At 40.0% G+C, this 26924-nt stretch overlaps 1 protein-coding gene across 2 annotated transcripts in view; it reads left to right on the plus strand.

Annotated features, from left to right (window-relative positions):
- The first annotated feature begins 11832 nt into the window (after positions 1-11832).
- The window catches only part of PAFAH1B1 (platelet activating factor acetylhydrolase 1b regulatory subunit 1), a 64234-nt gene continuing 49142 nt past the window's right edge, over positions 11833-26924 (plus strand). Inside the window, exon 1 of one of the 2 annotated variants that reach the window (XM_084650595.1) lies at positions 11833-11970. The gene's annotated coding sequence lies outside the window, so the exon portion shown is untranslated. Of the gene's footprint in view, positions 11971-12129; positions 12146-26924 lie in introns of those variants that run through there. The other variant, XM_084650596.1, reaches the window with a different exon arrangement.

Below are 26924 nucleotides of genomic sequence, written 5' to 3' on the forward strand. Positions count from 1 at the left end.
TAAGGTCTAGCAATGTCTCACCATTCAATTTAATGAGTCAATGGGCATGTCTACCTGTGTCATTACCTCTGTCACCAACATATATCACATAAAGTGAGGATTTCCTCATCTTCTCACTCACCAGTAATTAGTGGCTTCTCTTGTGGGTTTAAAACAGGGCTTACTCCTAGAGCTAAGCAAAATGTCCCATTTAACTGGTTTTCTCCCATAGAATTTAATGTAAAAGGTTCTTGCAGTGTGTTTTGCAGGAATTCATAACCCTTGGAACTTATCTTGAAAGCCACAACTGCTACACCATTTACCCATGGGTGTACTCCCTGTGGAAACAGTTTAACCGAAAACCAGTGACAACATGCCTTCAGAGTCAGTCTCAGTCTGGCAGCTGTTACCTCACGATATGAGCTGCTAGACCACTTGTTGTTCAAGGCTTGTTATGTTGCCTCTGCCTCTCCAGACAGAAATTATGCCACTCTGACCATCCAAGTTGAGTCCTGCCAAGTAGGAGCACAGGCCACTTGCTCAAAGGTGTGGAGGAAGGCCTCACAGGTCATCTTCTAGGTCCAACTTCACCAACGCAGGGTCAGGCCTACCTAAGCTACCCTCACCAGAACCAGCAAGACTCCCTGGAGCCCACTTTTCAAGGTACTTCAGGAACCGCTTTTGTTGCTGGCATTGGGCCTCCAGCTGATTTTGTCCACCCAGGAGAAGTACAGGGGTCAGTTACTGTTGTGTCACCAACAGGTAGGCAATCTCCTCCATCTGGTTTCTTCATAGTAAAAAAGGCAAGAGAGGGTTCCATCAGATAAACCTTGCCAGCTATCACTTCTGTCACTGTTTCTATAGCTGCTTTTGTTTTCTCTTTTACTACCTCAATTTCCTTTCAGTTCCAGGGGCCAAGTGCCTGCCTGCATTCTCCACCACATTAGGCCGCTGGCCTGTCTCCCCAGCCCATGAAGGATTGGTGCCATGCCTGAAGCCATGCTGATTCTTTTTCTCAGAGCTTCATTCATTGGTGACATCAACAATCTCCAACAAAACCTTAGAATAAACAGTGCAACATAAATCCAAGAGCTAAACCCAGCCCTTTCCTTTGACTCAGCAGCTTCCTACCAGAGCCTCCATGCTCCCAGCAGCACTTTATCCCACCTAATCCACTTGCTGGCTTTTATAATCACCTGATCCTTAGTTGATCAGTCTCAACTGAGAGGTAGCTTTTGATCTGTTACAGATGAAGCTGGCCCAGCTCCCCTCAAAGGGCCAATCACCCTATGACATTATGTGTAATAATGGTCCTTACTAGATTTTTAATACTCATTTTAAAGATGTGTAAACTGAAGCACAGAGAGTTTAAGAAATTTCCCCAAATGCAAACAAAATCAGTGACAGAAGCCAGAAGAAAAGCCCAGGAGTCTTGAGTTCCAGCCCACATTTTTAATCACTAGATGCAATCCTACCCTAATCCTAAACAATATTTCCAATAAAAATAACCTCTGAGTTTCCTATAAGTTTCTATGAGCCAAACCCAGGGTATTTATCAGAGACCTGTGAATACCTCCGAACTCTGCCCAAACAGAAATGTTGGGAAAGACCAAAAGTGACTAGTGCAGGAGGCTTCATATGATGCAGAATCGATTTCTTTAGCAAGAACAGAATTTCCCCAAACCTGCATCTACTGATTCAGCATTTCTAATGTAGATAATTTACAAAGATAAAAGAGGGCACCAAATTTATGGAGACCAAGGTCAATAAAGGCAAAATGTGGGTAACACTCACTTAGGGACCTGAGTAGGTAAAGTGACCATTCAAAGTCAACATCTTCTACAGCAACAAATATTTTAGCTATTATATTTTGTTGCATACCCCAATACAGCTGCTTTGTCATGCATATACATAAGCTAGTACAATAACCACCACAACTTTTGTTCATACATAACAATTAGTAAATATACACAAAGGTCCAGTGGAAGGCATTTTCAATGTGCAAGGTTACTTTTGTTATTTAGCAAAATGAGTACCTACATATATATATCAATTACAATAGATTCTATATATAGATTACAATTTAGATTTACAATAACATTGAAGGGAATACATAAATTATCTATCTATATAGATCTTATTGTAAATCTTCGTATTGTGTATCTTCAATTTTATTGCAAATCTAAAGCTAGATCTTCAACCACAAATTAGTTTGCTATAATAATTTAAAAACATATAAAAACACACCTACAATGTAACAGATAAGGCTACACATGCCTGGAAAGGTATAAAATACAATGAGGAAGAGATCATTCTGAAGTATGGCTGTGTAATCTGTAAACATTTACTTTAGGAATAGTATGAAGACAAATTACAACAGAGGGGGCCTAGTCACAACATTGGGATCTTGATACCGGCTCAGAATTTGAGGGTATTCTAATCTGAGATCATGTTTTGGCCCATTATTAAAATACATTTTAGGGACCAAATGAAAAGTTTGAATCTAGTCCAAAGTTAGGTGGTGTTTTGATTTGGGAGTTTGTTTCACCCCAAGGTTAAATAATGAAAATTACAAGGAAGGTAAAGCTGAGTTAGTAGTGTAGTACCACATTATTTACAGAGAAGTGTGATTTATTATTAGAACACATGACTGGAAGTCAGAACATGTCCAACTCTGCTGCCTACTTTTACCTTGCAAACGTCACAGTCTTTCTGTGTCTCAGATTCCCCATCTGTAAAGTGGGGATAACAATATCTATCTCATAAGGGCTCCAAGAGGCTTAATCCATGTTTGTGAAGTGCCTTGAGATTCTTAGATAAAGTGTAAAATATTATTGGATGTGTACCTCAAACAATATTTGATATAGAGTTATAATTCTCAAAAATTCCAAACGAGGTTCAACATTTTAATTTCAATATTATATATTAATAATAATATATATAATATATATATATATATGCTTTTGATTTACAGTGTTAGTTCTAATCCTAAATTTCAATCTCTCTTTCTTCAAAGTGCCTGAACACAGGTTGCAATTAATGTAATGGACAGATCCGATTTAACAATGAGATCAAGTGATGGCCATAGGAAATAGGATATTGTCACTGGAAAAAACCCTTCATTTTGTTGGCGACATTCTGAAGTTCAGCCCAAAGAGATCCTTGTTTGATCCTTAAAACACTGTCAGAAAAAGTCTTTATGGTTTGTAAAATGGAACTAACTTTGTACTCTATAGGCACCTGGGCCTCATGGCAGTTTTTAAAGTAATGCATCCTTACAGAGTAGCTAAATTTTAAATAAGGAAAAGCTATTATTTTCCTAAAAAATAGTTGTTTACAGTATTTTATTTGAAAAATCTTATTTAAAGATATCCAAGCAGTTTTTATCATGCCAAGTATATATATGACTTTTATATGTGCACGCAGCATTTCCAGAGAATCCCTTCTCTTGCAGGCTCGTGGTTTAAATTCTATTTAGTGTCTTACTCTGTATTTCAAAAGTCATTAATTTTTTCACTGTGTAAGGTTAACCTTAAAGTGAAGTTCCAATTATTTGCTCCTAGTATGTTCCCGTTACTAGTCTTTCTTACTGAATACACTTGCTGGGACAAACAATCCTTCTAGGCAAGCCTGATTATATCAGGTCTTTGTATTATTAACATGATTGTATCACTTTCTGGAAAGCAGGGAGACCTGGTTTGTTACTGAGGGGCCATTAATGGATTATCATCCAATATAAAGGAGTAGGAGCTTGTCACAGAAAGTCAGGTGTTTAGCTAATTGTGACCACACCCGCTTCACTGGATACACTTGAGTTTCTACTTTAATACCGGTGTGGAGTCTATCTGTTAAGGGTTTCCATAGGAATATAAATGTAGACGGTGCTTTCAAGAAAGCTAACTCCAGTTTCTTCTCCTGACATTCTAAAAGATCACAAAAAGAAAAGGAGGATTGTGGCACCTTAGAGACTAACAAATTTATTTGAGCATAAGCTTTCGTGAGCTACAGCTCACTTCATCGGATGCATTCAGTGGAAAATACAGCGGGGAGATTTATATACATAGAGAACATGAAACAATGGGTGTTACCATACACACTGTAAGGAGAGTGATCACTTAAGGTGAGCTATTACCAGCAGGAGAGCGGGGGTGGGGGGACCTTTTGTAGTGATAATCAAGGTGGGCCATTTCCAGCAGTTCACATAGGATGAAAAAACTGGTTCCCACTATCTGATGATATTACGAGTGTCACAAACAATGTCACTTTTAGAAAGATATGAAAGACAAATCTAGGGGACAGGAATGCTTAGAATTCCCCGGTCCATTCCTTGGCTCTTGTGCTGACTCTCTTATGACCATGAACAAGTCTCTTAGGCCCAGATCCTCAAAGGCATTTTGGCTCCTTACTTCAATGAAACTTTTGAGGATCTTGGCCTATGCAACTTCTAAGAGCTTGTCCTTATACCACTAGTCAGCACTCTGAAGAATCTGAGCCAATGACCCTTGGACTCATAATATAAAACAGACAGTAAGATTTACTTTGAATATCTAAATATGAAAAACATGATATCAGATAATAGTTAGTATTTTCAGAGGTTAAAATGAGATAATGCTCCATGTCTACTAACACTCAGAGTTTGCAGAGTGACTTTTTCATTGGGCATGAAAAAAGGTTGGAAAATTTTGCCCCATAACAAGTTCTCTTGGTTGGCTAGTTTCTGGAATATCACTCACCCTGTACCTTAGAGAGAACTACTTTGGAAGGAGAAGGAGGGAGGTATGTTTTGACTGGAAGATACCATGTTCAAGATTTCCCTGAAATAAATATTGTTTTCTTTGCATGGTGCTCAGATACTATGGTAATGGGGTAGTAAAAAGAGAGAAGAAGATGTGGGAGTATAGATGTAGAGTCAAATTCAGGCCTGATATTAGTAGGTGTAACTTACTGTAGTCAGTCGTGGAGTTGCATCAGTTTATATCAGGCCTGAACTGGACCCACATAGTCTAGATTTGTTGGCAAATGTTTTCCTTAAAATACAGGATGCCTAGAGTTAATGCACAGTACTTCACAGATGCTGACACAATTTACCTGCTATCATGTAGCTGCAGTGGAAATCCTGGATGTAGAAGAGCAATGTCATGTAGCTTAGGCTGAAAATTTAAGTTTAGTTACAGTGAAAATGTTTTATAAAAACAAATATACACTGAATATTTTCATAAATTAAAAACAAATACAAACAAACAATGTAGATATTTTCTTTCTGGATATCAACATTCCCTTCACTGTTTGAAACCCAAGCTTTGCAGCATCTTGCTAGTACATGAGAACATGAAAGTGGAAGTGACCAGAAGCAAAAGAAACATTCTTTTTTACACTCATCTAGCAGTACAAAGGTTCCTTAAAACAGGTGTAAATTACATTTGCACCCACTTCAAGACATTACTGCAATTCCAATGCAGTGTAAGGGGACCTTAGTATAAATCAAAATCAAGTCAAAAAATGACTGATCTGTTTTCACTGCTCAAGATGAGTGAAATAAAAAAAGTCAACAGTGTAAATAGTGAAAATTAAACGAAAAATGCATGTCGGGAAATTTAGACTAATTAAGTTGGTCTAAAAGCATTTTAGTGTTAATAATCTCAGGTGTTATAACTAACAGAAGTAAGGAAATTTGTTCTGATACATTATTTTGAACGGACACTGCCCTTTTCAACATTGAAATCAATATACTTTAACAATAAGCCCCAATCCTGCGATTAGATCCACACAGAGCTCCATGGTAGTCAGTGAGGTTCCACGTGGCAGCAGGAATACACCTGCAAGGAGCTCTTCGAATGGTTGGGGCCTTCATTGTAGTTTTTAAATTTTTGTTTTAGCACATGAGTGCATTTAGTTTTGAGCAAATGAGTGACTCATACTAGAGACCTGAGCTAAATACAGCAAAAGCAAGTACTAATTAAACCCAGCTTGGCTTTTGCATCTCAAACCGGACCTGTAATATGCCTGCTAGCCTAGCTCTCCTGAATGCAAGAATAGTCAGTTATGCAAAACTGTACAATAATAACAATACACCCTTGTGATGAACACTTCAACCTCTCTGGCCACTCAGTAAAAGATTTATGGGTGGCCTTTTTGCAATAGAAAAGCTTCAAAAACAGACTCCAAAGAGAAACTGCTGAGCTTGAATTAATATGCAAACTAGATACCATTAACTTGGGTTTGAATAGAGACTGGGAGTGGCTGGGTCATTACACATATTGAATCTATTTCCCCATGTTAAGTATCCTCACACCTTCTTGTCCACTGTCTAAATGGGCCATCTTGATTATCACTACAAAAGTTTTTTTTCTCCTGCTGATAATAGCTCATCTTAGCTAATTAACCTCTCACAGTTTGTATGGTAACTTCCAACTTATCTGTATATATCTATCTATCTATCTATCTATCTATCTATCTATCTATATATATCCTACTATATGTTACATTCTATGCATCCGATGAAGTGGGCTGTAGCCCACGAAAGCTTATGCTCAAATAAATTGGTTAGTCTCTAAGGTGCCACAAGTACTCCTGTTCTTTTTGCAGATACAGACTAACACGGCTTGTACTCTGAAACCAGAAATAGAGCACAGGATAAGACCCACAAAACTGCTTTCCCTTTAAGTTAGGATTTGAACTCTTGTCTCCTCAGTTCAAAGCCGGTATACTAACCATCATACCATCTACCTCACTGTTAGTTCTAGTATTCATAGCTGTAATAGTGAATGACTTTTATGCTTTTGGTACATTGTGGATCCCTAGAATTGCCTTTGGAAATAGTTGTCATATCAGCTGCTCTGGGTATAAAGTACAAGGAGCCTTTAGAACTTAAAAGGGACTCTCAATTTGCAATCTACTCAATTAAAAAAATAAGTCAAAAGAAGCTTTGTATTCTACACTTACACCAAGTGACCCTGGTGTTTTAGCAGTTTTACAATCACATTTCATAATCTGTTTTTTGTTTGTATATTGTTTTATCTTTCCTATTGCTATGTGAAAGACCAAATAAGTGAAAGGGGAAAGTGACTAACTGATGATACTCAAAAGAAAACGAGGACTTGTGGCACCTTAGAGACTAACCAATTTATTTGAGCATAAGCTTTCGTGAGCTACAGCTCACTTCATCGGATGCATACTGTGGAAACTGCAGAAGACATTATATACACAGAGACCATGAAACAATACCTCCTCCCACCCCACTCTCCTGCTGGTAATAGCTTACCTAAAGTGATCACTCTCCTTACAATGTGTATGATAATCAAGGTAGGCCATTTCCAGCACAAATCCAGGTTTTCTCACCCCCCCCCCTTTTTTTTCCCCAAAAAACACACATACAAACTCACTCTCCTGCTGGTAATAGCCCATCCAAAGCGACCACTCTCTTTACAATGTGTATGATAATCAAGGTGGGCCATTTCCAGCACAAATCCAGGTTTTCTCACCCCCCCCCTTTTTTTTCCCCAAAAACTACACACACAAACTCACCCTCCTGCTGGTAATAGTTCATCCAAAGTGACCACTCTCCCTACAATGTGCATGATAATCAAGGTAGGCCATTTCCAGCACAAATCCAAGTTTAACCAGAATGTCGGGGGAGGAGGGGTAGGAAAAAACAAGGGGAAATAGGCTACCTTGCATAATGACTTAGCCACTCCGAGTCTCTATTTAAGCCTAAATTAAAAGTATCCAATTTGCAAATGAATTCCAATTCAGCAGTTTCTCGCTGGAGTCTGGATTTGAAGTTTTTTTGTTTTAAGATAGCGACCTTCATGTCTGTAATTGCGTGACCAGAGAGATTGAAGTGTTCTCCGACTGGTTTATGAATGTTATAATTCTTGACATCTGATTTGTGTCCATTTATTCTTTTACGTAGAGACTGTCCAGTTTGACCAATGCACATGGCAGAGGGGCATTGCTGGCACATGATGGCATATATCACATTGGTGGATCTTGGGAGACAGGCCAGTCCTTGCCTACAGACAGCCCCCCAACCTGAAGCAAATACTCACCAACAACCACATACCACACAACAGAACCACTAACTCAGGAACCTATCCTTGCAACAAAGCCCGTTGCCAACTGTGCCCACATATCTATTCAGGGGACATCATCACAGGGCCTAATAACATCAGCCACACTATCAGAGGCTCGTTCACCTGCACATCCACCAATGTGATATATGCCATCATGTGCCAGCAATGCCCCTCTGCCATGTACATTGGTCAAACTGGACAGTCTCTACGTAAAAGAATGGACCAAATTCAGGCATGGTGTAAAATGGGTGGGACTATGGAGTTATGCCGGCCAACATAAGGGGTGACTTTAGCTCTCTATAACATTTCTTGTAATAACAAGGTTCTTTCTGTTTTTCAGCTTGACATATTATAATCAAGCGGTTGCACTGATTCTGTTTATTACCAGCTCAGCTCTTTGTCATTTACCCCACACAAGATACGTTGTTAAGCACCTAGGCTAGAGTCTGCTGTCACTGACACTCAGGTAAGCCAGTGAAGTCAATGGCGATTGCATGGGTGTAACTGAGCACAGAATTTGGCTGTTAGGGTATAAATTCTGAGAAAGGAGTGTTGTAAATCGGCAGAGCAGGAAACTGGGTCTTAACTTTTCTGGATTTTATGCCCACTTCTGCTACTTACTTGCAGGAAACTAGTGGACAAGGCACACAATCTCTCTGTGCCTCTCCGTTGCATCTGATGAAGTGAGCTGTTGCTCACGAAAGCTTATGCTCAAATAAATTGGTTAGTCTCTAAGGTGCCACAAGTCCTCCTTTTCTTTTTGTGGATACAGACTAACACGGCTGCTGCTCTGAAATCTGTGCCCCAGTTTACTTCCACGAAACATAGCTATCAACACTTACCAACTTCACAATTAAATACTGCAACTTAATTAACAAGTTTTTGTAAAGGACTTTGAGATGTCTGGCTTAAAGATGCTATTTAAGTGCCAAGTTTTATTACAGAGAGAGACAAGCTAGGTGAAAATATCTTTTATTGAACCAACTTCTGTGGGTGGAAGGGACAAGCTTTTTAGCTTCACAGAGCTCTTCCTGAAGTCTGGAGAAGGTAACCAGAATGGCCAAGCTAAATACAAGATCAGACAGATTGTCTACCCACAGAAGTTGGTTTAATAAAAGATATGACCTCACCTATCTTGTTTCTCTCATATCCTGGGACCAACATAGCTATAATAATACCGCAGACAAGTATTATTACTCTCTCATATTGCTCTAGGGTGGTATGAGTGTATCTCAGCAGGATGTGCTGAGACTTGTCGAGTCCCTAGATCTCAAATCAAAAGGAGGTAAGGGTCATGAATGATGTGCATGCTTCTTTCAGATCTAGTGACCTTACGTCCTGAGGGCAAGCTCACTTGTTAAATATACTGCTGATTCAGCAACAGATTTCACACAAGCCAGAATTAACATACCATGCCATCCATCTCCTTGTGGTGAGACCAAATGCAACACCAACCAGAAAGGAACAGTGACAACTTAGCTCTGGGGATTTTTTCCGCACAGCAGCTGAACCTGATGTTCCAATGAACCTGATGTTCCTAACCTGTGAAGATGTTGCCACACCACATTGCAAACTCACATCTAGCTGACTGCTACTACCACCCTTACTTTCTTTAAGTACTACTGTTTCCCAGATTTCTTCCCATTTAGTGTATGTTTCAAATTATTTTTCTCCATAGGTATTAGCAATTTGTACTATTTAAGATACATTTTCCATGGTGGTTTTAATTATGTTACCCTCTTCCTATATTGCTACCTTCTTCATGTCCCTTTTTAATATTTGTTCTCTTCACAAGTATTTGCAACTCTTCTCAGTTTAGCATCATTTGCAAATATTAAAATGATTTAAACTACGTATTCCAGATAATTAATTAAAAGGTTAATAAAAAATAACATTGAACCTCAAACTGATCCCTGGAATACCTGCACTGGAACCCTCCCACAACTTAATACAATGCTATTTATCATTACCTTGTGTATATTGTCCTTGAACCAATATTCAGTCTACAGGGTTCATAGTCAATCCAATTTGAATACATTTTTCTAATAAGATTTTGTGAGTCTACCTGATTTTTTGTCCCTTGGGAAGTATCCATGAGCGCACAAAAATGTGTGACTACTTTATGAGCACATTATTCGACATGCACCATACAACCTCCATGACACCGCTGCTCTGGGATCTGCACTAGCTGCCTCTTGGATTCAAAGTGAAATATAAGGTATTGATTTTGACCTATAAAGTCCTAAATGATCTAGGATTTTCCTACCTGAGATACTGCTGCTTTTTACGTGCCATAGTGCTGCAGTTGAGATCAGTAGAGGCATCTGAGCTGGAGCTCCTCAATACAAAAAGGAGGGAGCTGCTCCCCTTTTTGGTCCAAAATAGCTCAACTCTGTTGCTCTTCCAGGCATGCTGCAAAGCCCATTTCTCTGAGTGGGCCTTTGGCAGAGCTGAGGCTGACTTAATGGTAATGTGAGAAATGGAAGGTTCTGATCTGTAATATGTATGCAGACTAATAATTGTTATGTATCAGAGTAGCAGCCGTGTTAGTCTGTATTCGCAAAAAGAAAAGGAGGACTTGTGGCACCTTAGAGACTAACCAATTTATTAGAGCATAAGCTTTCGTGAGCTACAGCTCACTTCCTCAGATGCATATCGTGGAAACTGCAGCAGGCTTTATATATACACAGAGAATATGAAACAATAGTGACCCATGCTCCTGTTTCACCTTCATAATTATTTTCATGTTGTATTTATAATTACTGTCAAGGGTGCCTAGAGTTTCAGCTAGGCATTCTTTTATGTTAAATTTCAATCCAAATAAGTAAGTAAACATAAATAAATGCATGGGCCCATGGCTGGATGCAAATCTATAGTTACATGTGAACACAAACTGGGATTTTGCACATGCATCTCTGGCAGTCTACTTGAAAATATGCACTTAACTAGAGACTGGAGAGCAGTCACTTTCTGATATGTGGGAGATGGGTGTTGAGAGTGGGCATGTCAGGGAAGAGTTGTATGGAATGTCACAAGATAGTCCTCTCAAACTGACAACTCTATCTCTTTTGCGCAGGGGACAGGCGTTCTGTGGGGCTGGGAGTCGGATATGCTGAGAAATGGAGTGTGTGGTGTGGAGATGGCAATGGAGAACGATAGGGAGGAAGTTAGTGGGCTTGAGAATGAAGGTGTTTGGGGCTGGTAGATGCTGGAGGATGGGGTGTGTGGGGCTGGGCGTGGGGGATGCTGGAGGATGGGGTGTGCAGGCCTGGGGTTGGGAATGGGTTTGCTGGGGGCTGGGTGTGTGTGGCTGGTAGATGCTGGAGGATGGGGTGTGCAGGAATGGGTTTGCTGGGGGCTGGGTGTGTGGGGCTGGGAGATACTGGAGGATGGGGTGTGTGGGGCTGGCAGAGAGGGCATACTGGGGGGGAAAGGGTGGGGAGGGCTACTGGAGGATGGGATGTGGAGGGTCGGCTACGGCCTGGAAGTGGGGGATGCGGGAGATATTGGCACTTGGGCTGGGAGATGTTTGAAGAAGGGGCTGCCCCCGGTGCATGCCGGGAGAGGAGGCAGGGCGCGGTGCACGCCGGGACGCGGGCCTCAGCTTTAGCTTCCCAAGATGGTCTCTAGGCTCCTGTCCCCGCCCTCCCTCCTGCACATGCGCAGTGAGTGCGGCGGGCCGAGCTGCTCCCTCCCTCCCTCCTGGCGGCCGGGGCGCTACTGACAGACCGAGGAGCCGGAGCGGCGGCGGCGGCGAGAGCGGGTCGGAGCCTGCCGAGACCCCCCCCCCTTTCCTCCCCCGCACCCCCACCGGCCCCCGTAGCGCCACCCCCACCCGCTCCATAGGGCTCAGCGCTGGTGAATGGGAGCGACGGGCGGCACCGGCCTCCGGGACCGAGGAGAAGCGGCGGCGGCGCGGGTAAGGCCGCGTCCGGGGGAGCGCCCCTCTCCGCCCCCAGCAGGGTCCGTCCCCCCCCGAATCCGGGAGCGGCGGTGCGAGCCAGGCCCTGCAGTCCGTGCGCCTCCCTCCTCCCGTGCCCCCTCCCTCCTTCTCTCCAGCTCGGCTCTCAAAATGGCTGCCGCGCCCGTTGGTGGTGAGGAGGGAGGGAAGGGGGGGGCAGGGCGAAGTGGGAGGACAAGGGGGGGAGCTCCCATCCCCTTCTCCGCTGCACTGGGGGTGTGAGGGGAGGCAGCCCCCCCATCACTGGGTCTCAGCCCCCCCCTCGGTGATTTAACAGGAAAACAGGGCGGGGGTGGGCCAGACAAGGGGGGGAGGGAAAGATGTGCCCCTTCTGGGTTGGCTCCAGCCCCCTTTCTCTGGGGTCTCTCTCCCCCCCCTTCAGGCCTTTAGTTCTCCCCTTCCCCTAATGACTTAACAAGAAACCAGCAAGGAGAAGATAGGGCTGATGGGCCGGACAGGAGACTGGTAGTGTGTGTGTGTGTATATATATATATATATATATATATATATTGGGGGTGAGGAGGGTGGGGTGTGTGTGTCATGTAAACTCCCCCCCACCCCCCCCCAAAAAAAGTCCCTTAGAGGGTCTAGTTTTGTTTCTTCCTTCTCTTGTTCCCTTTGAGATTTGTTAGGAGGTGGCCCAGACCTTCGGAACCAGCTGCAGCACTAGCAACAAAACCAGGATTGCTACTAGAGACGAGAGGTCTAGCCTTTATTTTGAGTCAGTTTCCCACCCGCCCCCACCTCCTTGCAGTGATTTAGTAAGGAAAAATACATTGCTAGGAGGCGGGTCAGACCTTCAGAACCAGCTGCAGCAGAAATGGGGGAGGGAGGTCTAAGTCTCTCATTTTTGGGTGGGTCAAACCCCTGCCTAGTATCTGGCATTAAAATGGCTTTTAGGACAAAAATAAGTAGATGGGAGAAAGGATGGAAATCTAAGTAGGAATCTTTCCTGCTGCTATTGGCTTTTGTGCAGGATGGAGTTTATATGCAGGCAGTTTTTTGGGGGGTGAGGGGTTGAGAGTGGTGTCGTCTTTTTTACAGTCATAAAAAGTTGGGGTGACTCAGTTTTGTGGGTGTAAATTTTATGTGTGTAGGGTGAAGGAGATAGTGTGCTTGGCCTTTGATACAACAATAATGTGACACCCCCTCCTCCTTTGCCATACTAGCTGTGGTAAAATTTCTCTGCTGATAATGCTGCAGCAGGGCTTGGTTGTTGCAGGTCAAATCAATTCATAATGAATTACCTAGCCAGGGTGGTGGTAGGTTACTGAAGCTATATTAAAAGCCTTCATTGAACTGTATGACTGCAAAATAATCGTAAGTGATGATATGTTTAGATTTATTAACCTGATTGAATCATCTGTGTGTGTGTGGAGGGTTCAGGGTGTATATTATGGCAAAATGGTACATATACATTTTAGTTTTATGAGATGGGGAGAAGAATCTGTTCACAATGATTTGTCATTTATGAAACAATTGTGCAGCATTCAACTGGCTTTCAGAAGAGGGAGGGTCTCCTACCAAAATATATAATTTGCCTTTAAAGTGGCTCTGAAAAACAGGAAAATATGCTAAGGAGCTAAACAAAGAAAATATGTATTTAACAAAAGGTTTTGTTGCCGCTATAGTTTGTTTGCAGGGCTATTGTTTTTGTGTTTTCGTTTGATTTGACCATGTTTATGGATGCTGGGTGCAGCCATTGAGCAGAGAAGAGACTGGGTGGAGTAAGGAGGAGAAGCTGCGAAATGGCTAGATTACCCTTTCATAGCATTTTTTTTCTTTGCTTGCATTTTGCTGGGGTGTGGGAATGCTAATTGCTGTAACAATGAAGTCTCTTCTTTAGGGGAGAGTCTAGTGGTGCAGGAACCTTTTGAAATGAAACGAATCTAGCATTCTGTTTTGTGGTTTATTTTTCTGCAGGGTGGATATCGATTTGTCTGGCAGTAAAAAGTGACCAGTCACTGTTGCAAAGCAAGGATTATGTTGTCTGATTATGCTTTTCATATGTTGACTTTGATTTTTTAGTTGTTGACTTTATTTAAATGAAATCAAGGATTATTATCATTTTTAAGGGAGATTGCATTTTTTCAATTCATCTTCTGTGTAAACATTCTGAATTCCTATATTGTGGCTTGGTGCTCTGTTCATTCATATAACTTGATGTATTCCCTACATACTCCAGTGCCCTAGCAGGGTAATTTTATAAGGTGTAGGGAATGCAGGACTTGAAAGTGGGTGGTGCAGTTATGTGAAGTGATGTGTAAGGATTTTTAAAGCTCTTGTACAAAGGTGTTGCTTTGTGTAGCATTCTCATACAACTAAAACCTTCAGCATCATGGGTAATATTGGTGCTTAGGTTTAAAGATGAACAGAAAAAGCTTCAGAACAAAGACGTTTGAGGAACACCATAGGGATCAACTAGTAGATGTCTAGGAAGGACTTCTTATTCTCTCTAGAAGTACTCTCCTCTTCTAATGAGGAGAAGCAGTATTCCCACCCAAATCCAGTCTTGACCATAGAAAGTATAACACTGAACTGAGGAAAGGAGTACTTGTGGCACCTTAGAGACTAACCAATTTATTTGAGCATAAGCTTTTGTGAGGATGAAATGAGCTTCATCGGATGAAGTGAGCTGTAGCTCACGAAAGCTTATGCTCAAATTGGTTAGTCTCTAAGGTGCCACAAGTCCTCCTTTTCTTTTTGCGAATACAGACTAACACGGCTGTTACTCTGAAACCTGTCATTGAACTGAGGGTGATTCTCTGATAAGTTGTCTGAATCATTTTTTGTGTGGTGCTTGTATCTTTTTCATTTTGGGGTTTAGTCTCTGGTATTAGGTGAGTATAGACTAAACTTATTTGCCAAATTAACATAAAATTAAATATCTATTACAGAGCAGTTGTTTTTAAAAGATAAATTTTGATTTACTAGAGAAACTGGTGTTACGGATCAGGAAAGGTTTATGCTTACTAACAAAACATCTGTCCTGTAAGATGTCTCCAGAATAGGAAGAAAGCTAAATCGAGCAGAATACTTTCATCCTTGGAAAGATGAAAAGCATCATAAGTGCCTTTAGTACAGGAATAACCTGTTCATTTTCTAGTCTCTGAAGGAAGTAACAGCTAATACTCACTTGTATAGCTCTGTGAGGTCTCTCCTGCCTACAAATCTGACATCATTTCTTCCTACACTGCTTCCTATGCTCCACCCAATCTTCTTTTGAAAATTTTCAGTCTTTATTGTCTACTCTCATCTCTGTGCCTTCTTCCATGTTATCTTTTACACCTAGGACAGCCATTCAATCAATATTTGAGTGCCTTGCCTTACTTTCAAAACTATCTTTTCCTTAAGGCCTATGCAATCTAACTTGCATCTAGCTGTACTATACATATGCATTTTTTAAACTCAGGGCCTTGTCTTGTTTGTCAATGGTTATTTTTACTATTGTAAAATGTTATGCATGTCAATGGTCCTTGAATACATTTATGTGAGTTAATAGCAAAAAGTTGGATATTTGAGAAGTTATTATTAGCCATGAACTGCAGTGGTCTGAATTATTGTGTTAGGAGAAGTAATAGCTTTTGCACAGGAGAAGCTGGTTACAAATTTAACTGATGAACTTAACTTCCATTTGGAAAACTGGTTTGGCCCAAAGGCAAAGGAAAATGTAGAAAACTCATCCACCTTTAAACTGTTTGGATCAGGGGAAACACAATCATATCCTGATTTGAAAGTTTGGTTCTCTTAAATTAAAAACAGCTTGTTATTGCCTGTTCGAACTTTCCATATAGTTAAATTTCCTTAATCTATTAATTATTGTTGTTGTTTTGAGGTCCACTCTTGCTCCTAACAGGTGTGCTTTATTGGCTTATTGCATTGTATCTTAGAATATATTGATATTTCCATAGGTTCCAGTTAAGAGATCCTCCTTTGTCAAATGTTAGAGGCCTGTGTGTTGGAAGAACAGGTTCTGGTTCTGGCATTAAGTGTTAGGGTGAAGCATTGGCCTCTATATAGTTAAGTCTACAATCACAGTTTTATTAAAAGGCTAACTTTGAGCTCCATTGTAACTCCCATTCCCCACCTTGTTTTAGAATGAAGTATAATAACAACATAATTTTCAGAAGACAATATTTCTTGTGACTAAAATACTATAAAGTAACTCTTGGAATAGTAATTAAAAGTAGTTCCCAGCACAGTGGGGATCCTAGTCCCGATTGAGGCCTTTGGGTGTTATGATAATATAAATATTTACCAGTATCTAATGTTGCTTTAAGTTCTTCTGTCTGCCCAACAATCATATTACATCTCAAATTTGAAACAGGTAAACTTTGACACGGACTCTTGGAGGGCACAGGAGTTCAGTAAAATGTTCAAGAATCTGCTGCTATGTGTAAATTAGACATGATCTGAAGGAGCCATGTCATTGAAATTGACAGAGGAAAAACATGGTGTCAGAACACTTTAAGACTGAGTTGACCAAGGCTATTTTTCAAAGAGAAATACTACTACTCCTACATTCTACACCAAAATGTTCCCTTGACTTAAAGGGAATATGTACAGGGTCATCTTCCAGATGGAAGTATGTGTTTATAGTTCAGAACAGAACCTTGAATTTTTTTTAAAGTGGTAGACACGTAACACATCCACTAGACCACACAGCCTCTCTGACCAGGATGAGTCCAATTTCTGTGCTAAAGTCAAGTGTAATGAGGATAATGCCTTTGATAAAGTGTTTGGGCCTGCTGATGACTACTGTAAAATGCAAAGTACTTTTAGTGGCCACATTTTTCACCTGGGGCCAGTAGGAGGCAGTGATTCAATGATTTATCTAAGAGATGATGTAGTATAGCAAGTTATACGTTGGATGTGGAACAGATTTGGGATCTAGGCTTCAGTCTGGCATACAACTTGCTGTAATCTGTACTGCATGTGCCATGAGTGTCTAATTTAGCTGTGTAGTAGGAAAGGGATTTATCAACACTTATCAAATGCAGGAAGGATTTTGTTGGAACCGTTGCTGCATGGACCACGGTACCACTGTAACTTAACCTAGTGAATTGTCCATCCTTTGTAGTTTAAAAAAAAACAAACAAAAAACCCCCATTTTATGTGAGGGGGGGAAAAATGAATGGTGGTGTGGGCTTTTCGGTGTCTTGTCCTTTAAACTGTTTAAGTTACTAGTTAATGATGTAGTTCACCTATTCCATCACTTACAAAACCCAAGTGTATAAAAGCAAAGAAAGGATTAGTACGGGATATATAATCTTGCGCTAATGGAGTCGTAAACACTTCATTTTAAACTATAAAGAGCATATTTCATCACAAGAAACTTTAGTTCTGACCCAAGCAAAAATGCTATTTCAACAGCACTCAAAATATAAACATAACACAGTCTTGAAAAATAATTACATATGTACATTGTCACACTAAGCAGTGTCAAGGGCAATACCTCACATGTAATTTTACTAAAAATCCATATTATGCATTCATTTAAAGAATTCCAAGTACTTCACTGCAAATTGTCAGTTAACAAATATTTTAAGTTTCCCACTTAATAGAATTGCTTCTAAGAAATTGTTCATATACAAAGATCATGATAACCAAAAAACAATTATTGGCTCAGTTAAGGGTTATTGTGATTAAGTATGTATTTGATTCTTGAATGGCTATTGTCTTCCTTGCTTTTAAGTTCTTGGACTTGGTGAATGACTATAATTACTAGTCTGTTACCATCTTAATTGATTTTTTTTTAAGTCTTTTGTTTCTGGAATGGAGTTAGACCCAATTGTTTTACATGTCCAGATCTCTGAGGCTTCCTATCGATGCGTCTGCAGTCACATCAATCTTCAGCTGCAGTTTCATCAGGTTTTCTATGCAAAATATCACTGTGCCTGATCAGTTCTTGGATAGACCTTCAGGAATAAAAAGATGTTGTAGAAAGGGTTGTTGGTGACTGAGATGGCATGTCTTCTTTTGAGTCATTGGTTAAAGGTAATGGTTTTTTATAGTAGCATGGGACATAGTGCTTTCTCTGGGACATAAAACAAAGACCTTTGCCACATTCAGTTTTTAATACCGAAGACTAGGGCCCTATCAAATTCTCGGCCATGAAAAACACATCACGGACTGTGAAATCTGGTCTTTTGTGTGCTTTTACCCTAGACTACACAGATTTCACAGGGGAGCAGACCCCCCAGCGTTTCTCAAATTGGGGGTTCTGACCCAAAAGGGAGTTGCTGGGGAATCACAAGGTTATTTTAAGGGGATCGCAGTATTGCCACCCTTATCCACTGCCTCCAGAGCTGGGCAGCTGGAGAGTGGCAGCTGTTCTGCAGGCAGCAGCGCAGAAATAAGGGTGACAATACAATACCATGCCATGCCATCCTTACTTCTGCACTGCTGCTGGCGGTGGATCTGACTTCAGAGCTGGGCTCCCTGCCAGCAGCCACCGCTCTCCAGCTGCCCAGCTCTGAAGGCAGCACCGCCACCAGCAGCAGAACAGAAGTATGGGTAGCAGTACTGCAACCCCCCGTACAATAATTACCTTGCAATCTCCCCACAACTCCTTTTTGGGTCAGGACCCCCACAATTAAAAAAAAAATTCAGATTTAAATAGCTGCAATCATTAAATTTACAATTTTTAAAATTCTATAGCCGTGAAATTGAACAAAATGGACTGTGAATTTGGTAGGACCCGACTGATGAGGCTTATGAGAGGAAGGATATTTGCTCCTATTATGCTAGGCAAAACTAAATTGACTCAATTTAACTGGATAAGTCACTTTTTTTACTCCCCAAGGCTGACTTCTCTTCTCAAAGGGAGCTCAATTTTAGGTATTAAATAAATGTAAGATAGTATGGTAGGGAAGTTTAACACAGTAAACAAAATCAGTTAATTTACACATCTTACCATAGATTGAAGCTTTCATCTGGCGATATACCACTCTTTTTAAAGTAAATAGGTGGTGGTTGAACTTGCCCTACTTATCTGTTACACTTGGTCCACCTGCCTTTTAAGTGGAAGAGAAATAATCAATTCTTTTTAATTGACTTGTTTCTTTAGATGCCTGAATGCTTGCATACGGTTAGGGATAGTAAGGTTTCATTAATTTATGCATGATTTTCTAAAAGCAGAAGGTACACTTATTAACAGTGGAATAATAATTTTTCCTATTTGACCTAGATTAGAGGCATAATGCTGTATAGAGCAGGGGGCGGGGAAAGGATGACTATCAGAAATGAACTGCGTATTTTGATCCAGTCTGCCATCTCCTTGGAAAAATGAAGATGGCAGAATGAAAATTTGAGAGCAGTTGTATACTGACCTTTGTAATGAACAGAGTACTATAGTGTTGGCTGGCACTATTCCTTTCAAAATTTGACATCTGTCCTGATGTATAATGTTTCTTACATTAATAGTAATTAGAGACACGTCTCTTGCCCAAAGACTGGGAAATACATCTTTGATTGTTTTCTTTTTATTCTCTCCTTTATCTTTCCCACCCATTTTAGTGATATTAAATGTGTTTCATATACTTGAAACCAGGGCAAGGCTGGGGAGGTTACTATGGTCTAATCAGAGCAGCAGGGGAAAACAAGTTCTCCCCCCTTTTTTAAAAAAACAAAACAAAAAAAACTGGCCCTGTGAAGTGTTACCTCTATTGTTTTTGATGCATTAAGATAGATACTCATATATTGAAATTTGTTTATGCTGGAAATAGGCTATGACTTCACTCTGAATGGCAAAGAACATTTAAAAGATCCAGAAGATGCCAAACTGAACTTTATCAAGTTGCAACTTAATTTTATGCTAATGTAGATTCATAGACGTAAAGCCAAAGGGACCATCCATGATCATCTCTCACCTCCTGCATATCGCAAGCCATAGAACTTCACCCACCCACTCCTGTAATAGATCCATGACTTCAGTAACTCAGCCTGAGGTTCTCAAATCTTAATTTACGGACATTAAGTTATAGAGAATCCACCATTTACTCTAGTTGAAACCAGCAAGTGACCCGTACCTGATACAGTAGAAGAAGGTGAAAACCCCCAAGGTCTCTGGCAGTGAGACCTGGGGAAAAATTCCATTCTGACCCAAATATGGCAATCAGACCCTGAACATGTGGGTAAGGTTCACCAGTTGGACACCTCAGAAAGAATTCTCTGTAGTAACTCGGAGTCCTCCCCCTGTAGTGTCCCATCTCCAGCTGTTGGATATTTTTGCTAACAACAGTTGGGGATGACCATATGCCACTGTAGGCAATGTCATCGTACCATCCCCATTGTAAACATATCAAGCTCCGTCTTAAAACAAGTTAGGTTTCTTGATCCTTCTGCTCCCTTTGGAAGGCTGTTCCAGAACTTCTCTTCTTTGGTGATTAGACTCCTTTGACTAATTTCAAGCCTAAACTTATTGATGGCCAGTTTATAGCCATATGGTCTTGTGCCAGCATTGGCCTTTAACTTAAATAATTCGTCTGCTGCCTCTGACATATTTATTGGGAGCAATCTTATCTCTTCTCCTTCTTCATTTTGTTAGGCTAAAGAAATCAAGCTCCTTAAGTTTCCTTTCATAAAGTAGGTTCTCTATTCCTCTGATCATCCCTGTAGACCATACCTGAACCAGTTTCAGTTTGAATTAGTTTTTCTTAAACATGGAAGATCAGAATTAAGCACAGTATTCCAGATGAGGTCTCATGAGTGCCTTGTATAATGGTAATAACACTTCTCTGTGTCTACTAGAAATACCTCATCTGACTCATCATAGGATTGTAACACACAACAGTCAGTTTAAGGAAACGATTGAAGTACTTCACTCTGGATGTAGTCCTACAGACAAATTTAAAGTTACAGGTCCACTACTCAATGCTGGAAGAGAAATGGAGAAAAACTTAGAGTAAAAAAAATCAACATAGAAATCCAATGCAAGATGCCCGGCCAAACATAAGGTGTGATCCTGTAATGGCTCCACAGAGGAAAAGGGTGTTTGTTGATGCTGTTAACTCTTTGAAAAGAGAACTGAAATGTGGTCAAGCTCCTGAAGATGCAGTATGATAAGGAAGCCTTTGCCATTTGATCGGACAACAAAAACTAAGTATAAAAAGACAAGCAATTCTTGAGTGCAGTCATCTTAAATGTCTGAGTAGTTGAGGGACTCTACTTCAAACAATCTCAGAGCTGATTGTGGAAGATGGAAACTCTTCCACAACCACATGGTTGACCAAAAAAGGATTGGTGCCTCAGTTTCCCAACAACACTCAATGGAATTTGTAAAGATATAAGGAGATACAAATTCGTAAAATATATAAGGAGATATAAAGACAATCAAAAATGTTAGTTTAAACTTGTAACTATTGCCAGGAGGAGTTTGATGGAAACATAGCACATGCTTTATACAAAGGACTCTACAGAAAGGTATTAAGCTTAAAATTGTTTTAGATATTAGAGGGGCTTGAAAAGTTGCCGGCTGATGCTATGTTTGCAGTTGGAGAAACCTCTCTTGGTCTAAAAAACAGAGAACCACATGGGCAAACCTGGAAAACTCTACAGAAAAGCTGTCTCCTTTCCATCAACGTCCAACAAAACTAATCCTAAATTGCAAGGTTATACACTCGGTCTAGAGCAGGAAGAAGCCAAAATATATTTAATGGAATATAATTAGGAGATTTTAATTTTAAATACTTGAAAAGGAACAGATCCAGTTTCTGATTTCAAATGGTTTCTGTTTCTGAAGGAAGCTGTCAAACTTTGTTCCATCAAAATCACTGGAAAGCTGAGGAACAAAAATGATGGAATACAGAAGTGAATTCAGAGTCTTGTCAAAATTTGATACTCATTTTTGCGCCAGCAAATCCTTTTCGTAGCATGTTTGGTTTGGTCAAAACTTCATAATAGGCTTGGTGCTGAAAAGGCAAATATTTTCGCGGTATTGCATTGGTGTCGAGGCCTTGATAGTATGTGAAGGGCACCTGAATGTTGGTTATAAATCTGAATTTCCCAGTCTGCTTTTTCTAAAGTAGACTGTTATGGAATTGTAAGTTTTTAAATTTTGAACATTGTGCACCTCTTTATTGTTTGAAGAACATGCCTTACAAAATGAATGGTATGACATGTTTTTTTCATTTTCTAAAACTTCAGTAGGCTATTGCTTGCTTTCTAAAAACTGTTTATCTCCGGCCTTGGGGGGTGTGTCGCGGGGTGGGAGTTCTAATTCCTTGTATGAATGGTGGCAGTGGTCTAATGTCAACCAATTTTTCTTCTTTATCTTGGGCCAATAAAACATGCACGAGTGTAATGTTAAATTGTATTTTGTATTAAATATGTTCTGAAAACAAAATTCGGTATCTTTGTCCTTTTGTTTGATCAATTAAGTGTTTCTTATGATCAAACCCTATGTGTAATAGGTTACATTGATATTTTGCTTTTAAATTGTTCATGTGGGCCATAATTTAAAGGTGAGTTGGTCTTATGTTTCAGCCTAGTCATCTGAGGTTAGTATGGACACCTCTTTGAAAAAAATGGTTAATGTGGAAGGATTTGTGTTTTTTCTCTAACTTCTTAACCAGTTGTGTATCTGCATAGGTTGAACAGAAGAAAGATTAGTCCACCTCAAAGTGAGTTCCCATTTTGCACTGTTAGTTTCATCCCTGCATACTTAGCAGGTACTAATCCTAAAATATCTTCCAGGATAGGACCTATGTACTGGGTCATGTCTAATTTGTAGATAATTCAATGATCAAAATACTGATGTAGCAAAGTAAAGGGGAGGGAACTAAAAATGTTCTTAATCATGTTCTTGAACTGTACTACAGCTATGGACTTGCAGGACTGTAGTATGATATAGGAATACTATTAAAATATAGCTCAGTTTCTGTCTTTACTTGAAGATTCAATGGTATTTTAACCAAATTTCCTGGCATGATCACTTTTTCAGGATGGATAAAACCTTAGTATGGTGTCTTCGTTGTTCACTGACTTATTTTATGACATATATGGTGGTAAAAGGATAGGAGGTTTATATTTTATCCCCCTTATAATTTACCATGCAGTTTCTTCCCAGCAGATGGAGACAGATCTCTTTAACATCTATATCTCAAAAAGAAGTTTATTCACTGTCTCTTGTTTTTGGACCAGATCCATGGCTAGCTGGTCCTCCCCCTCCTTTAAATGGTATGCTCTCTTCATAGTCTTCCCCTTCTCTCCTCCTTCCCCCTCCCCTCCATTCGTTCTAGAGAGACTCGACCTATTTTGTGGGTTACACCCTTAGAGTTCACTGGTTCAGAGCAGCTTTTTGTTCATATGTGTTAGAACAAAATTAAGCCGTTGAAATAAGGCTAGATCCAAGGAAATGCCTTTGACACACTTCTCCCATAATACTTTTCAGAATTATATCTTTGAAGCTGCCAGGGAATGACCATTCTCTTAATGTATTTTGAAAGAGTCGTATTAAGGCCCCGAGTACCCTGTATGTCACCAGCAGTGCAGCTCTACATATAACAGTAGTTTAGCCTTTGGTAGTGCTTAAAGGACTGCTATTAGCTAATCTATTTCAAGTTACGTCTACTCAATCTCTGTGCCAGGGCTTGTGGCTTAACACCATTTTTTAAGTCAGTTGCTCTCGGTGAGTTTGAAAACTTGTATGAAGAGAGAAGGCTGACTAGACACATAGCTCTGTCAAATGTATAAACAGAAAAAATAATAAAATTGGAGAATTCTTCTAGCCTTAGGTGTACTTGTAAATAAGTCTTCAAACAGAAATGACTTTTAAATTATGTCCCTTTGATATATTCATCTGTCCTTTTTAATTTTGAAAGACAACTCAGTCTTACATAATTAAACACTGGTCATTGGATCCTAAATTGGTTGCTAGTTGCAATGTAAATTCAAAATTACTTTTAAGCAATCCCCATGTCTAATTTTCTTTTGATTCTTCAGTGTAACTCTTTTCTACCCATACTATGTTCTTCATAATGTCACACAGATTTGTATAACCCTGTTTCTGAAAAAAAATCCTCTCTACTAGTCATTGCTGGTCCCTCAGTTTCCAGGGCAGATATGGAATGTCTGGTACATGGGTGGGTTGGTTTGTTTGTTTGTTTTTATGTGACAGTGGACAAATCTTTGATACCCTTTAAAGTAACCCTGGGTTTTGGACTACTGAAATCCTCTGTCTATTTTAGTTTTGCCTTTTCACCCCCCTCTGATTTTTAATGTTAAAAATATTGCAAGATGATGATGTGGCATAATAGATCTAGTAACAAATTAATCCTCTAGGCCAGGTTTATATATAGTCTATGAATATTAAATAGGGATTAACCCTTCAGCTTGTATGCCACTATATTGAGAACTGCGGTTGAATGTTTTGGAAGCGGTTGTATTCTTCAAATGTGTAACTTGTGTTAGACTAATCATTAAGATGAAACAGAAGTTTTGAGAACTGTATATCTTTTTCTTAAATATTTTAGGACAAATTACTTTAAAATCTGGATTTCAATGCTTTTTTAAGGCTATAACTGTGTTCCTTCACAGCTAAACCTGTACCTTCATGGAATATTCCTGAGCTTGTTTCACTTTTACAAACAGGTCCTGAATTTTTACTGGTGCCTTTTACAATTGTTGCCTTCAGACTTACTTTTTACTGTATTGCTGTACAACTTACTGGATAACTTCTTTCTACTGTATTGAAAACTGAGAAACTCTTTTTATTTAAAAATATGTAAATACAAAATCACATCAGAACTTCATTTACCTTAGCTTTAAACTAGTAGTATGCTAAAGGTTTTAATAAAGGCTTAAAAAAAAAAAGTGACAGCAAGGATATTTTAGTGCACTGCATGTAAAACTTGTTACTGTCTCCTTAAATTACCAAAGTTGTGAATGACTAGGGTCTAATAGACTGTAGATCATACATACTTGTAAATGTTCAGAAAAACTTACTTAACAGACTTTTTTTTTTTTTTTTTGGTCTTAATGTCAATTATCACAGCAGGGAACTCATAAAACCACCTTCCAATTCTGAGTGGGGGAAACTTGCTTGGGGAGCCTAAGCCATCAGAGACTGCAGAACTCAACTTTAAAAGAAACAAACAAAAAAACCTCCCCCAAAACCCTAGCCCTGTGATTGCAAAGAGTATGCTGAATATAAACAGATGTTAATAGTGTTCTCCAGAGTCGATGGATCTATCCACAACTAGCAGCTGCTTTTAGATTTCCCAAGCAGCTGTAGAGTAAAACTAAGATTCAGGTCAGTTTCACAGGCTCTTAATTTTCGATTTCACTTCTTCCTTCATAACACCTTTGGCTGCAGTGAAGTTGATCAAACTTGTTAGTTTAACTGTGCCAGGAAATCTAGGGTACCTAGGATTGTTGGGGAGGCTCATAAGAGAGGACGAGCAAAAATGCTGTTTTGGGGTTTACAAAGAGTTGAGAAGAGTGATAGAGGAATGGGGGTTGGCTTTGCATAGTAGGCAGTAAGCTGCTGCTTCCAGAAGATGGAATGAATTAGGAGATTTCTTGTTTGTCAGGGTGACAAAGATGTCAACCCTTAGCTAGATCTTGGAATGGAATTCTAGCAAATGTTACTGGTTTCTACCATGATGTTGATGGGGACTCCTCCTCTTATAACAACTTTGGACCACCGAGCTTGTTCTTTTGACTAGTAGGTGTTTGCCACTGCAGGAGAAGCTGGTAAGATTTAGTTTTTAATAATTGTAAAAGAATGCTAATGTACTTCTGCCTTTTTTGCAGTGGGATGCTTCCCCATGACACTCCAAAAATGTCTGTTTATTACACTACACATATGCACTTTGGCCTTGTCTTCATTACAGCTTTTTACTGTCATTTTTATATCCAGTTAGGTCACCTTAATTGGTTATAAGTAATATAGGTTGTCCACACAGCAGCTTCTGTTATCTCAACTGTGCCTGTGTGTCAGCACTTACTGTTTGGAGCAATGCATTTTAGGAAAATGTAGGCAGCCTTAGCTAGGAAAAATGTTACAAGCAGGGCGTGCACACACACTTGTATTGCTGATACCTATGGTAATGTGTTCTGGGGTGTTGCAGTATGTAGCCTGTTGTGAAGAAGGAAGGCCAGTTAAATTGGTTACACATACTTGGTTAGAGGATCCTGTCCATGCTGTAGGAAAGTGTTGAACTGGTTATAGGAAGGCAGCCACTGGCTAGCAGGAATGAAATGCTGTTAACTATCACAGGTAGTAACAGCGTCTAACTGTGTGGTATGTGTACATAACCTATACTTGGATCCAATTGTGCTAGGAGCTAATTACAACTTTAAGTTGTAGCATACTTAGGGGCTTAAGCTAGAGTGGAAGATGCTGGGCATACTCAGTTAATTTAAGTTGGGCTCTCTGTCTTCAGTAAATTATGGGTTCCTGACCCAAATGTACAAATTTTGGGTACTTATAGTGCCCCATTAATTAGTGAGGCCTCTGTTCTTCTTTTCTTCCTATTAAATGAATTCTTGGCTCTTCTCTCTCATATAAAAACAGGACCTGCCCTGCTACCTTCCTGTTGCAGGGCTGCAAGATACACAGGAGGCCCTCTGCCACCCAATAACTCCTTCTCAACATATGCTATTCTGCTGCTGTTTTTCTCTGTTGGAAGAACAAGGGCTTCAACTTTGCTCCTCCCTCCACTTCTCTTAAAGGATGCATGTACTATTCTTTCTCTGCTTGCTTACTTCCTATTGGAAAATAACTCTCTTCCTTCCCATCATCTCCTAGAAAAAGAACAAGAGGCTCCAGGGCCATTCTGCTTCATCCTTTTCCCTACAGGAAAAGATCCAGCAGGTCTTCACCTTTCCACTGCCTGGTTGACTATCCTCCATATTTAACCTGTCTAAATGCACCCTGAGTCTGCTGTAATGAGAACCTCACTTGTCTG

The sequence above is a fragment of the Lepidochelys olivacea genome (genome assembly GCF_965140295.1).
Source record: "Lepidochelys olivacea isolate rLepOli2 genome assembly, chromosome: 17".
Lineage (NCBI taxonomy): Eukaryota > Metazoa > Chordata > Testudines > Cheloniidae > Lepidochelys > Lepidochelys olivacea.